General features: G+C 58.0%; 1 protein-coding gene across 1 annotated transcript in view; it reads left to right on the plus strand.

The window, feature by feature from the left end:
* Nucleotides 1–12,561, plus strand: part of LOC138297156 (zinc finger protein 729-like) — a 355,358-nt gene that overhangs the window by 256,795 nt on the left and 86,002 nt on the right. The window lies entirely within an intron of this gene.

The following is a 12,561-nucleotide window of genomic DNA, read 5'->3' on the forward strand; positions in this document are numbered from 1 at the left end:
GTGCAAAGCCACAGTCTCTCAAGTGGATGACAGTCTCCACTGGTACTGGAGGGGGACTAGTGCCCAGAATGCTTCGTGCAGCCCTGCCCGACACAGATGCGGGCCTGCCCCTTCCGCCAATGGGCCAGCGGTGCTTGAGATGAAGGGCCCAGTTCAGCGGTTCTTGAGACGGCGGTGCCCAGCGGAGCGGTGCTTGAGATGAAGGGCCCAGTTCAGCGGTTCTTGAGATGAAGGGCCCAGTTCAGCGGTTCTTGAGATGAAGGGCCTAGTTCAGCGGTGCTTGAGATGAAGGGCCCTGTCCAGCGGTTCTTGAGACGGCGGTGCCCAGCGGAGCGGTGCTTGAGATGAAGGGCCCAGTTCAGCGGTTCTTGAGACGGCGGTGCCCAGCGGAGCGGTGCTTGAGATGAAGGGCCCAGTTCAGCGGTGCTTGAGATGAAGGGCCCTGTCCAGCGGTTCTTGAGACGGCGGTGCCCAGTAGAACGGTTCTTGAGATGAAGGGCCCAGTTCAGCGGTGCTTGAGATGAAGGGCCCTGTCCAGCGGTTCTTGAGACGCGGTGCCCAGCGGAGCGGTGCTTGAGATGAAGGGCCCAGTTCAGCGGTTCTTGAGACGGCGGTGCCCAGCGGAGCGGTGCTTGAGATGAAGGGCCCAGTTCAGGGGTTCTTGAGATGAAGGGCTCAGTTCAGCGGTGCTTGAGATGAAGGGCCCAGTTCAGCAGTTCTTGAGACGGCGGTGCCCAGCGGAGCGGTGCTTGAGATGAAGGGCCCAGTTCAGCGGTTCTTGAGATGAAGGGCCCAGTTCAGCGGTGCTTGAGATGAAGGGCCCTGTCCAGCGGTCTTGAGACGGCGGTGCCCAGCGGAGCGGTGCTTGAGATGAAGGGCCCAGTTCAGCGGTTCTTGAGACAGCGGTGCCCAGCGGAGCGGTGCTTGAGATGGAGGGCCCAGTTCAGCGGTTCTTGAGATGAAGGGCCCAGTTCAGTGGTTCTTGAGATGAAGGGCCCAGTTCAGTGGTGCTTGAGATGAAGGGCCCTGTCCAGCGGTTCTTGAGACGGCGGTGCCCAGCGGAGCGGTGCTTGAGATGAAGGGCCCAGTTCAGCGGTTCTTGAGATGAAGGGCCCAGTTCAGCGGTGCTTGAGATGAAGGGCCCTGTCCAGCGGTTCTTGAGACGGCGGTGCCCAGCGGAGCGTTTCTTGAGATGAAGGGCCCAGTTCAGCAGTACTTGAGATGAAGGGCCCTGTACAGCGGTTCTTGAGACTGCGGTGCCCAGCGGAGCGGTGCTTGAGATGAAGGGCCCAGTTCAGCGATTCTTGAGACGACGGTGCCCAGCGGAGCGGTGCTTGAGATGGCGGTGCCCAGTTCAGCGGTTCTTGAGATGAAGGGCCCAGTTCAGCGGTGCTTGAGATGAAGGGCCCAGCGCAGCGGTTCTTGAGACGGCGGTGCCCAGCGGAGCGGTGCTTGAGATGAAGGGCCCAGTTCAGCGGTTCTTGAGACGGCGGTGACCAGCGGAGCGGTGCTTGAGATGAAGGGCCCAGTTCAGCCGTTCTTGAGATGAAGGGCCCAGTTCAGCGGTGCTTGAAATGAAGGGCCCAGCGCAGCGGTTCTTGAGACGGCGGTGCCCAGCGGAGTGGTGCTTGAGATGAAGGGCCCAATTCAGCGGTTCTTGAGACGGTGGTGCCCAGCGGAGCGGTGCTTGAGATGAGTGTCCAGGTCAGCGGATCCGGCCATGGTATGGATGTCACTCGCCACCTGACATGTGGCTGGCGGGGCCTTCCTGCCCATCTGTCTGGTGGCTTGCGGGGCCCTCCTGGGCTGCAGTACCGGGCCTGTGGGTGTCCTTCTGCCCACCTGGGACGTGGCTTGCGGGGCCCTCCTGGGCTGCAGTACCGGGCCTGTGGGTGTCCTCCTGCACACCTGGGACGTGGCTTGCGGGGCCCTCCTGGGCTGCAGTACCGGGCCTGTGGGTGTCCTCCTGCACACCTGGGAACGGGCTGGTGGGGCCCTCCTGGCCAGCTAGCCTGCTGCCGGACTTGTCGGGCGTGCTGCCCTTCCCACCCTTCCCTGTTCACCTGTGGCCCTTTCCCACCTTTGGCGGTGTGCCAGGTGGCACCCGACTTCCTGCCGGAGCCAATGTAGGGATTTTTGTCCCTGGTGTCTTTGGTCTTTCGCGCCGGGCACTGGCAATCTTCGGATGCTTTTCCGGGGGTGGGCTGGCTGTGCCTTGGCTCCTAGCTGAACTGGCTGCCCTTGAGGGTGGGGGACTGCACAGTCCATGGCAAACAGTCTTTACAGGTCCCAGTTTTGTGGTGGCTGAGGTGCTGATTGGAGTCTTATGAGATGGACGGGGTGGGGGAGTTGTTGGAAAGAGGTCAAGTTTGGAAAAGAAAAGCAATTTGGAAAGAGAGGATGGGTAGGTGTAGTGGGTATGGGAGTGGAGGAAGAGGATGTGGTTGTAGGAGTGTGAAGTCTGGTGTCTTTGGGTGCAGGTGCTTGGGCTGGAGGCTGTAGTGAGGTGGATGGCTGTTGGGTGGGTGGCTGCCTGCCTGCGTTTGTGTAGTTTGGAAGAGGGGGTGACAGACACACTGGGAGAGGACACAGGGGACGTGTAAATGGTAGTGGGGGTGGTGACTGCACGTGTGCGGAGTGTTCCGGTGGGTGTGCTCGTGATGGACGTAGTGGCTGAAGATGTTGTGCATGCAAGTGTGAGTGGAGACGTCACAGGGAGGGAGGAGGGAGACGAGGAGGAGGGGGACACAGTGGAGGCAGTGGGTGTTGGTATGTCTGCATGTGGATGTTGCTTGTGTGATGTGTGGTGCTTATGTCTGGATGAGCTTCCCTTGGGTGTTGAGGTGTGTGCAGGCTGGTCTGATGGTGTGTCTGGGATAGGCAGAGGTACAGGGGATTGGGTCTGGGTGGAGGAAGTTGGAGGGGGGAGGCTAGAGACAGGGACAATGGCTGCCGTCAGTACTGAGGCCAGAGCGTTGAACGATCGCTGATGGGCAGCCTGACCAGAATGAATGCCCTCCAGGTATGCATTACTCTGGTGCACCTCCCTTTCTACACCCTGGATGGCATTCAAAAGGGTAGACTACCCAACAATGATGGTCCTCAGGAGGTCAATGACCTCCTCACTGAGGGCAGCAGGGGTGACAGGGGCAGGCCCTGAGGTGCCTGGGGCGAAGGAGATGCCCACCTTCCTGGGTGAGCGGGCTCGGGGCAAACGCTGAGGGGCTGCTGGGAGGGCGGTGCTGGTGCGCTGGGTGGCGGCTGTACCTGTTGTTGCGGGGGGCACGGATGTTGCCGCCACTACAAGGGAGCTCCCTTCAGAGGACGAGTCGCTGTCACTGACATCAGCACGAGTCCCCGCTGTGGAGCTCCCCTCGCCCTCCGTCCCACTGTTGTATTCGGACTCCGTTGCATGGCCCTCCAGGGCCATGTGGGATGCAGCTCCCTCGTGCTCCGATGCCACTTCTCCTCCGCCTGATGATGCTAATGCACACATGAACAGGAAGACCACAAAAAAGTGGGTGGGGGGGAGAGAAATAAAGACATGTTGAGTGCATGCATTGGCGACACCGTTGGCGGAGAGGACAGACACAGAAGCCCCCTGCACTACGCCGCGCACTTGGGGTCCACTACGCAATCCGTGGGACATGGCCTACAAGCCTATGGACGACAACTGCACACATAGATGACACAGGGCCATGGATACCTGTACTTGGCACCCTACAGAGGTGGGGGGTGGGGGCACAGGGCCATGCCTTACGGAGGGGCCTAGCCTACAGAAATCGCCCTGGCCTACGGATACCCACAGCCCTCCTCCCCCACCCAGACACCTCCACTGCGCGCAAAGTCAGCAGAATGTATTTGTACTCACCCCCTTGTGTCTGCTGTGATGTCCTCACGCGCCCATCCAAGTCTGGGTAGGCCACCGCCAGGATCCGGGACATCAGGGGGGTCAAAGTACGACTGGCACCCCTCCTACGTTGGGAGGCCATCCCCAGCTGAGCCTCCGCCGTCTTCCTGCTGCAGCGTCGGATGTCCTCCCACCTCTTCCGGCAGTGGGTGCCCCGTCTGTTGTGGACCCCCAGGGTCCGGACGTCCTTGGCGATGGCACAACAAATAGCGACTTTCTGGTGGGCGCTGACCTATGTGACATGTACAGGGAGAGAAAAATTGTCATCACCTTCTGCATGCTCGATGTGAGTGGCCCCCCCATCCCCACCCTTGCCATCTGGCACATGCTCTCATCTGTCGTTTGATGCATGCCTCAATCGCTCCCCTCCCCACCATCTTTCATCCACCCCACTCAACCCAGGCATTGCCCACTAAGCATGGTCCCTGTGTACTTACCTGTTGGTCTGGAGGACCGTAGAGTAGCGCATACTGGGGGAGGACCCCATCCACAAGTTTCTCCAACTCTTCTGCAGTGAAGGCAGGGGCCCTTTCCCCAGTCGCATGAGCCATTGTCTCTTCCAGACCAAGGTCACAGCAGCACTTGCAGTGTAGGTCCTCTCCTGTGGAAGATCAGGTATCGAGTGATTAAGCAGATAGAAAATGGCGGTCACGCCCGCGGCGGTGCGTACCGCCGGCGCACATCGTCATTGACTCCTGAAACCCATAGGGTTCAATGTTAACCAATGCGGCTTTGCGCCGCGGTCTTCGACCGCCTACCGCCACGGTGTGCCACGCCAGCGCATTGACCTCCATCCCACTGTCGCACTTCACAGGTCAGGCAGCCGCCATTTCAAGGGCCCACATGGTTTAATTTCTACTGCATCACACATACCTAGGCCTTGCTTCAACACTCATACAAACCTTACAATGCATTGGGAATCGTATTATGTGCAAGCTGTGGTTACGTACCTGTGGGTTGTTTGACTCTGTGCTCGCTGTTGTCCTTCATAGGCACCGTCCGCTGGGACATGCGAGGAGATGGAGGAATCTTCCCGTGTACAGACCGCTGGTGGACCTGTCGACAATGGAGGAACGACATGTCATACTGACATACAGGCTTGACCGAGCCACTATACAGGAACTGTGTGCCCAGCTGGAGCCAGACCTGATGTCACCCATCCGCCAACCCACAGGGATCCCCCCTCTAGTGCAGGTGCTGTCAGTACTCCATTTCTTAGCAAGTGGGTCTTTTCAAACAACAGTGGCCATACCATCAGGGATGTCCCAGCCCATGTTTTCCAAGGTGTTGTCCAGAGTGTTGTCTGCCCTGCTCAAACACATGAGGAGCTACATCATTTTCCCTGAGGTGGGGGATTTGGTTACAGTGAAAGGAGACTTCTATGCCCTTGGACATATTCCCAACATCATTGGTGCCATTGATGGGACACATGTTGCTTTGATCCCCCCAGCAGGAGTGAACAGGTGTACAGGAACCGGAAGAGTTATCATTCCATGAATGTACAGATGGTGTGTTTGGCTGACCAGTACATCTCCCATGTTAATGCCAAGTTCCCTGGGTCAGTGCATGACGCCTACATCCTGCGGAATAACAGCATCCCGTATGTGATGGGTCAACTCCAGAGGCACCGGGTGTGGCTATTAGGGGACTCTGGTTACCCCAACCTGTCATGGCTATTGACCCCAGTGAGGAATCCCAGGACAAGGGCAGAGGAACGGTACAATGAGGCCCAAGGGCGGACTAGGAGGGTGATCGAGCGACCCTTCGGCCTCCTGAAGGCCAGGTTCAGGTGCCTCCATATGACTGGTGGATCCCTAATGTACTCACCAAAGAAGGTGTGCCAGATCATCGTGGCCTGCTGTATGCTTCACAACCTGGCTTTGCGACGCCAGGTGCCTTTTCTGCAGGAGGATGGTCCAGATGGTGGTGTTGTAGCAGCTGTGGAGCCTGTGGAGAGTGAAGAGGAGGAAGCCGAAGAGGACGACATAGAGAACAGGAACACAGTAATACAGCAGTATTTTCAATGACACACCAGTAAGAGTACACACCGGCATATTACATTTACTTAAAGACTCCTACCTCTCTACTGTCTGACTTTTTCCCCCAGTGTATGGTAACTGTGTTGTGACTTTCCCTTCCGTTTTCAGAGATGTGGGCCCCACTGCGTGACATCTGCTTTGTTTCCCCATGGACTACAGCTGTGTGACAGCGGTTTGTTGGCATCACAATGTGAATGAACATTTTGGCACAGTCATGTCTAATACATTTGTTCTAAATCACAGCCAGACTCCAGATTGTTTTGTGCAATAAGTGTGTTTATTCAAGTGCTCTAAATTGGATGGGTTGTTGCAAATCGGTGAGGGGTGATGTTGGAGGATTGTCCATGGCAGAGTCCAGACTATCAGTATCACAGGTGAATTGTCCAAATGCCTGTGGAAAGTGGAGCAGGGGCAGTTTAAGGTTGGACAGGGTGACAATGTGGGACAGTGGGATGACAATCAGGGCGGTATCCTTTGCTGGCGGGGGTCTTGACATCTTACTCTGTCTTCTTCCTGGATCTCAGGGCCCGCTTGCGGGGTGGTTCTCCTTCTGCAGGGGGTGGGGTTCTGGTGGCCTGTTGGTCTTGTGTCGGGGCCTCCTGTCCACTAGCGCCGGCGGAGGTGGTAGGCAGTTCTTGGTCCATGCTAGTGTCAGGGGCCCTTTGAGGTGCCACAGTGTCCCTCAATGTGGTGACTACCTGATTCAGGGCCACTACGATGGTACCCATGGCGGAACTGATGTTTCTTAGTTCCTCCCTGAACCCCATATACTGTTCAGGGCTGTCAGAAGCTGGATCTCCTGAAACCTGGCCAGGACCGTCGCCATTGTCTCCTGGGAGTGGTGGTATGCTCCCATGATGGAGGAGAGGGCCTCGTGGAGAGTGGGTTCCCTGGGCCTGCCCCCAGCAGCCCTCCCAGTTCCCCTGTTTCCATGGGCCTCTGTCCCCTGGACCGTGTGCCCACTTCCACTGCCCCCAGGTCCCTGTTGTTGTTGGGGTGTTGGGTTAGCCTGGGTTCCCTGTAGTGGTGGACACACCGCTGATTGACGTGTCCTGGGGACAGAGGTATGGGCCCGCTGGGTGGGTGCTGTGCTGGTGTTTCCAGAGGGGGGAAGGTCTGCTGTGGCCTGTGGATGTGTGAGGGGAACCGACTGTCCCGAGGTCCCCGATGGACCGGGCTGGTCATCTAGATCCAGGGAGACAGAGCTGCTGTCCTCACTGTGGGCCTCTTCTGGGGGTGGAGTGGACATTTGTGGACCCTCCTGCGCGGTGACCTGGCGTTCGGGTCCTGCAGGGGTATAAAAGTATGGTTATTGCTTCTGTGTGTGCCATAGCGTGCAATGGGTTGGTGCCCGTGTACCCCAGTGCTGGCATTCCTTTGTGGGGCTGTTGTGACGGTGGTTTGGGGGGGGAGGGTTGTATGTGTATGTGCAGTGGGCATGCTTTGGTGATGGGTGTCCATGCTTTGTGGACGCATGCAGGGCTAGGTGTTGGGATGGGTGGGTTGTGATGGTGACACATTTGCAAGGAGTAGGTGTGATGGGGGTGGGGGTGAGGGTGGGGGTATGAGTCGGCATGCAGGTGGGGTGGGGGGGATGAAGTAGTGAAGATGAGACTTACCAGAGTCCATTCCTCCGCCTACTCCTGCGAGGCCCTCAGGATGCAGGATGTTCAAGACCTGCTCCTCCCATGTTGTAAATTCTGGGGGAGGAGGTGGGGGTCCGCCGCCAGTCCGCTGCACCGCGATGTTGTGCCTGGATACCATGGAATGCACCTTCCCCCGTAGGTCGTTCCACCTCTTCCTGATGTCGTCCCGATTTCTTGGGTGCTGTCCCACAGGGTTGACCCTGTCCACTATTCTGCTCCATAGCTCCATCTTCCTGGCAATGGTGGTGTGCTGCACCTGTGCCCCGAACAGCTGTGGCTCTACTCGTACAATTTCCTCCACCATGACCCTGAGTTCATCATCAGAGAACCTGGGGTGTCTTTGCGGTGCCATGGGGTGGTGTGGGTGATGTGTAGGGTGGATTGTGTGGTGCTAAGTGTGGTGATGTGTATTGTGTTGTGTGAAGTGCGTGCAAATATTGCTGGGTGACAGTGAATTGGGTGTCTGGGTGCTCGGATGTCTTTTCTCGGTGCGTGTTCACGAATCTCTAGGAGTGGAGGTTTGTGGGTGATGTGGGTGTGTATTTTATATTGTAATGGGTGTGTGGGAGTGTTGTGTGTATGTGTATCAGGTGTGTGTATTTTGAATTGTCCAATGTGGTAGTGTTTTGTTCAAGTGTGTGTATTTTGAGCGCAGCGGTGTGTACCGCCAATGGAATACCGCGGTTGAAAGACCGCCGCGTGGATTCCTGTGTCGTGATAGTGTGGGCGTATTTCTGTTGGCGTGACGGTGGTGGTTTGGTCATCGCCAGTTTCTCGCTGCCCTTTGGTGTGGCGGACTTTTGTGGATGTCTGTATTTTGGCGGTTTGCCTGTTGTGGGTCAGAATGACCGTGGCGGTTTCCCGCGGCCGCGGCGGTGTTATGGCGGTCTTCTGAACGGCGGTAAGCGCCTTTTACCGCCGAGGTTGGAATGACCCCCAAAAAGTACAAAACTGGAAGAAGCAGCCAAACCACTTATAGAATTAACATACATTCATGTACTCAAGAGGTTGATGAGCCTTCAAATACATAGGTGGTCATTACAACCCTGGCGGTCGGTGTTAAAGAGGCGGTAAGACCGCCAACAGGCCGGCAGTAAAAATAATGGAATTACGACCGTGGCGGAAACCGCCAACAAAGACACCCACTTTAACACTCCGACCGCCACGGTGGTACAAACAAACAGCATGGCGGTCACTGCCAACAGACTGGCGGGAGACAATGTACCGCCCACAGTATCACAACCTACCAATCCGCCACCTTTTCCGGGGAGGATTCACCACAAACAAAAACACAGCGGAAACAGGACTTCGAAGGGAAAACGCTCACCTCTACACACCCCACGAGGAACCAGGACGCCATGGAACCCAAGCTCCACATTTTACCAGCTATTATCTTCTTGCTCCTCTACCAGGAGCACGAATGCCGGCGGCGAAGACCACGGTGAGTACTGCACCTACGACACGGGGGGAGGGAAAAAACAGTGACACACACACGCAACACCCCCACCCTCACCCATGACAACACACACACTAATACATATTGATACATTACAGTTACATCCCCCAACCCCACGGAAGAATGCAAAGACAAAAGGAAATGAGCTGAACAATTGTAATATATCAAAAATCTGTAGTCAAATAATATACATACACTATTTACAAATCTATACACCAAGAATTTTAGTCCAAGGGATTCCACCCTTAAAGTCCGTGGAACACTGGGCCCACACTGCATTGGCGAGGCCCACGCTCAATACCCGAACATGACGGAGAGAACACTGCAGGGGCATCAGATAGAAATAAAACAGGCACCTCAGGGGGAAGGGAAAGGGTGGGCACCTCAGCCGGTTGAGTGCACGACGCCAAATCCACAAGGGGGCCCCATGCCCACTGTTCAAGCCTGGGGAGTGCAAAGCCACAGTCTCTCAAGTCTCTACAGTGGGTGGGTTGCCCACTGTTCAATCCTGGGGAGTGCAAAAGCCACAGTCTCTCAAGTGGATAACAGACTCCACTGGTTTTGGAGAGGGCTTTGTGCCCAGAGTGCTTCATCCTGCCAAGGACAGAGGTAGTGGATGTCAATCTCCACTGGTTCTGGAGGGGCTTTGTGCCCAGAGTGCTTCATCCTGCCAAGGACAGAGGTAGTGGATGTCAATCTCCACTGGTTCTGGAGGGGGCTTGGTGCCCAGAGTGCTTCATCCTGCTCGTTGCGGCCTCAGTAGCGTCAGAGCTTTTTCCGCTCATGGGCCTGCGGTGCTTGTGGCGGCGGTGTCCTTGGCAGCGGTGCTTGTGGCAGCGGGTTCTTTGGCAGCGGTGCTTGTGGTGGCGGTGTCTTTGGCAGCGGTGCTTGTGGCGGCGGTGTCTTTGGCAGCGGTGCTTGTGGCGGCGGTGTCTTTGGCAGCTGTGCTTGTGGCAGCGGTGTCCTTGGCAGCGGTGCTTGTGGCGGCGGTGTCTTTGGCAGCGGTGCTTGTGGCGGCGGTGACTTTGGCAGCGGTGTCTTTGGCAGCGCTTCAGATGCTGGCGGTCCTGTCTGGGCCAGCGGGGCTGCTGGCGGTCGCCTCCTGGGCAGCGGGGCTGCTGCTGGCGGTCCTGTCTGGGCCAGCGGGGCTGCTGCTGGTGGTCGCCTCCTGGGCAGCGGGGCTGCTGCTGGCGGTCGCCTCCTGGGCAGCGGGGCTGCTGCTGGTTGTCCTGTCTGGGCCAGCAGGGCTGATGGCGGTCGCCTCCTGGGCAGCGGGGCTGCTGCTGGCGGTCCTTTCTGGGCAAGCGGGGCTGCTGGCGGTCGCCTCCTGGGCAGGGGGGCTGCTGGCGGTCGCCTCCTGGGCAGGGGGGCTGATGGCGGTCGCCTCCTGGGCAGGGGGCTGATGGCGGTCGCCTCCTGGGCAGGGGGGCTGATGGCGGTCGCCTCCTGGGCAGCGGGCTGATGGCGGTCGCCTCCTGGGCAGCGGGGCTGCTGCTGGCGGTCTTCTCCGCCGTGCTGATCTTCCCAGACTTGCAGGGTTTCTTGTGCCCCTTCCCCACCTTGGAAAGTGTTGCAGCTGACTCCCACCTGTACCCCTGGGAGCGGCTTTGGTGGCTGGTGTCTTCCCCCTCTCCCGCCGAGCACTGGCCAACTTTTGATGCTTGAGAGGTGGGGGACTGTCTGTGCTGTGGCTCCTTGCCACACTGGCTGCCCTGCTGCCTGGTGCACTCCAGAATCCGGTGACTACTGACACCACTGATCCCGCCGATGTTGTGGCTGAGGTGCTAGGTTGGGACCTGGAGAGTCGGGCCCTAGGAGACTGACGGGGTGGAGGAGGTGAGGGAAAGAGGTCAAGGGTGGACAGGAAATGTTTCTTGGAAACACTGGGACGGGTAGCTGGAGGGGGTTTGGGAGTGGAGGAAGAAGTTGTGGTTCTAGGAGGTGTACGTTTGGTGACTTTGGGTGAAGGTGCATGCGCTGGAGGCTGTCGTGAGGTGGATGGCTGTTGGGTGGGTGTGTGCCTGCGTTTGTGTACCTTGGGAGGTGGCGTCACAGTCACACTGGGAGAGGACACAGGATGTGTGAATGGTAGTGGGGGTGGTGACTGCACGTGAGCGGGGTGTGGTGGTGGGTGTGCTGGTGATGGAAGTAGTGGCTGTAGATGTAGTGCATGCAGGTGTGAGTGGAGACTGGGAGGGAGGAGGGAGACGAGGAGGAGAGGGACACAGTGGAGGCAGTGGATGTTGCTATGTCTGCATGTGTGTGATGCTTGTGTGAGTGCCTGTGGGATGTGTGATGCTTATGTTTGCCTGAGCTTCCTTTGTGTGTTGAGGTGTGTGCATGCTGGTCTGATCGTGTGCTTGGGCTAGGCTGAGGTACAGGGGATTGGGTCTGGGTGGCAGAAGTTGGAGGGGGGAGGCTAGAGACAGAGACAATGGCTGCCATCACTGCTGAGGCCAGAGTCTGAAAAGCTCGCTGAAGGGCTGCCTGACCAGAATGAATGCCCTCTAAGAATGCATTGGTTTGTTGCAACTGCCTCTCTACACCCTGGATGGCATTCAAAATGGTAGACTGCCCAACAGTGAGGGACCTGAGGAGGTCAATGGCCTTCTCACTGAGGGCAGCAGGGGTGACTGGGGCAGGGCCTGAGGTGCCTGGGGCGAAGGAGATGCCCAACCTCCTGGGTGAGCGGGCACGGCGCAAAGGCTGAGGGGCTGCTGGGAGGGCGGTGCTGGTAGGGGGGGTGGCGGCTGTACCTGTAGAGGCGGGGGGCACAGATGGGCCTGCCACCACAAGCGAGCTCCCATCAGAGGACGAGTCCGTATCACTGGTGTGAGCTCCTGTCCCCGCCGTGGAGCTCCCCTCGCCCTCCGTCCCACTGGTGAAATCAGACTCCGTAGTGTCGCCCTCCAGGGCCATGTGGGATGCAGCTCCCTCCTGCTCCAGTGCCACTTCTCCTCCGCCTGAGGATGCTAATGCACACAAGAACAGGGAGACCACCAAAAGGGGGGGACGACAGAAGAAAGACTTGTTGAGTGCATGCATTACCGCTACCGTTGGCGGACACGACAGACACAGAAGCCCCCTGCACTACGCCACGCACTTGGGGTCCACTATTCAATCCCTGGGACATGGCCTACAAGGCTGTGGCCGACATCTGCACACATGGATGTCATAGGAGCCTGACTAGGTGTAGTTGGAACTGTACCCAGGTGGGGTGGGGTGCAACAGGGTCTGCCTGAAAAGGGGACCTAACCAGCACACTCGCCTTGGCCTAGGGAAACCCAGCAGCCCACCTCCCCAGCCAGACACCTCCACTGCGCGCTGAATTAGCAGAATGAGAGTATACTCACCCCCTTGTTGCTGCTGTGATGCCCTCAAACGCCCATCCAACTCCGGGTACCCCACCGCCAGGATCCTGAACATCAGGGGGGTCACGGTGCGACGGGCACCCCTCCCACATTGGGAGGCCATCCCCAGCTGGGCCTCCGCCGTCTTCTTGCTCCAGCG

This window comes from Pleurodeles waltl, chromosome 5, assembly GCF_031143425.1.
Source record: "Pleurodeles waltl isolate 20211129_DDA chromosome 5, aPleWal1.hap1.20221129, whole genome shotgun sequence".
Lineage (NCBI taxonomy): Eukaryota > Metazoa > Chordata > Amphibia > Caudata > Salamandridae > Pleurodeles > Pleurodeles waltl.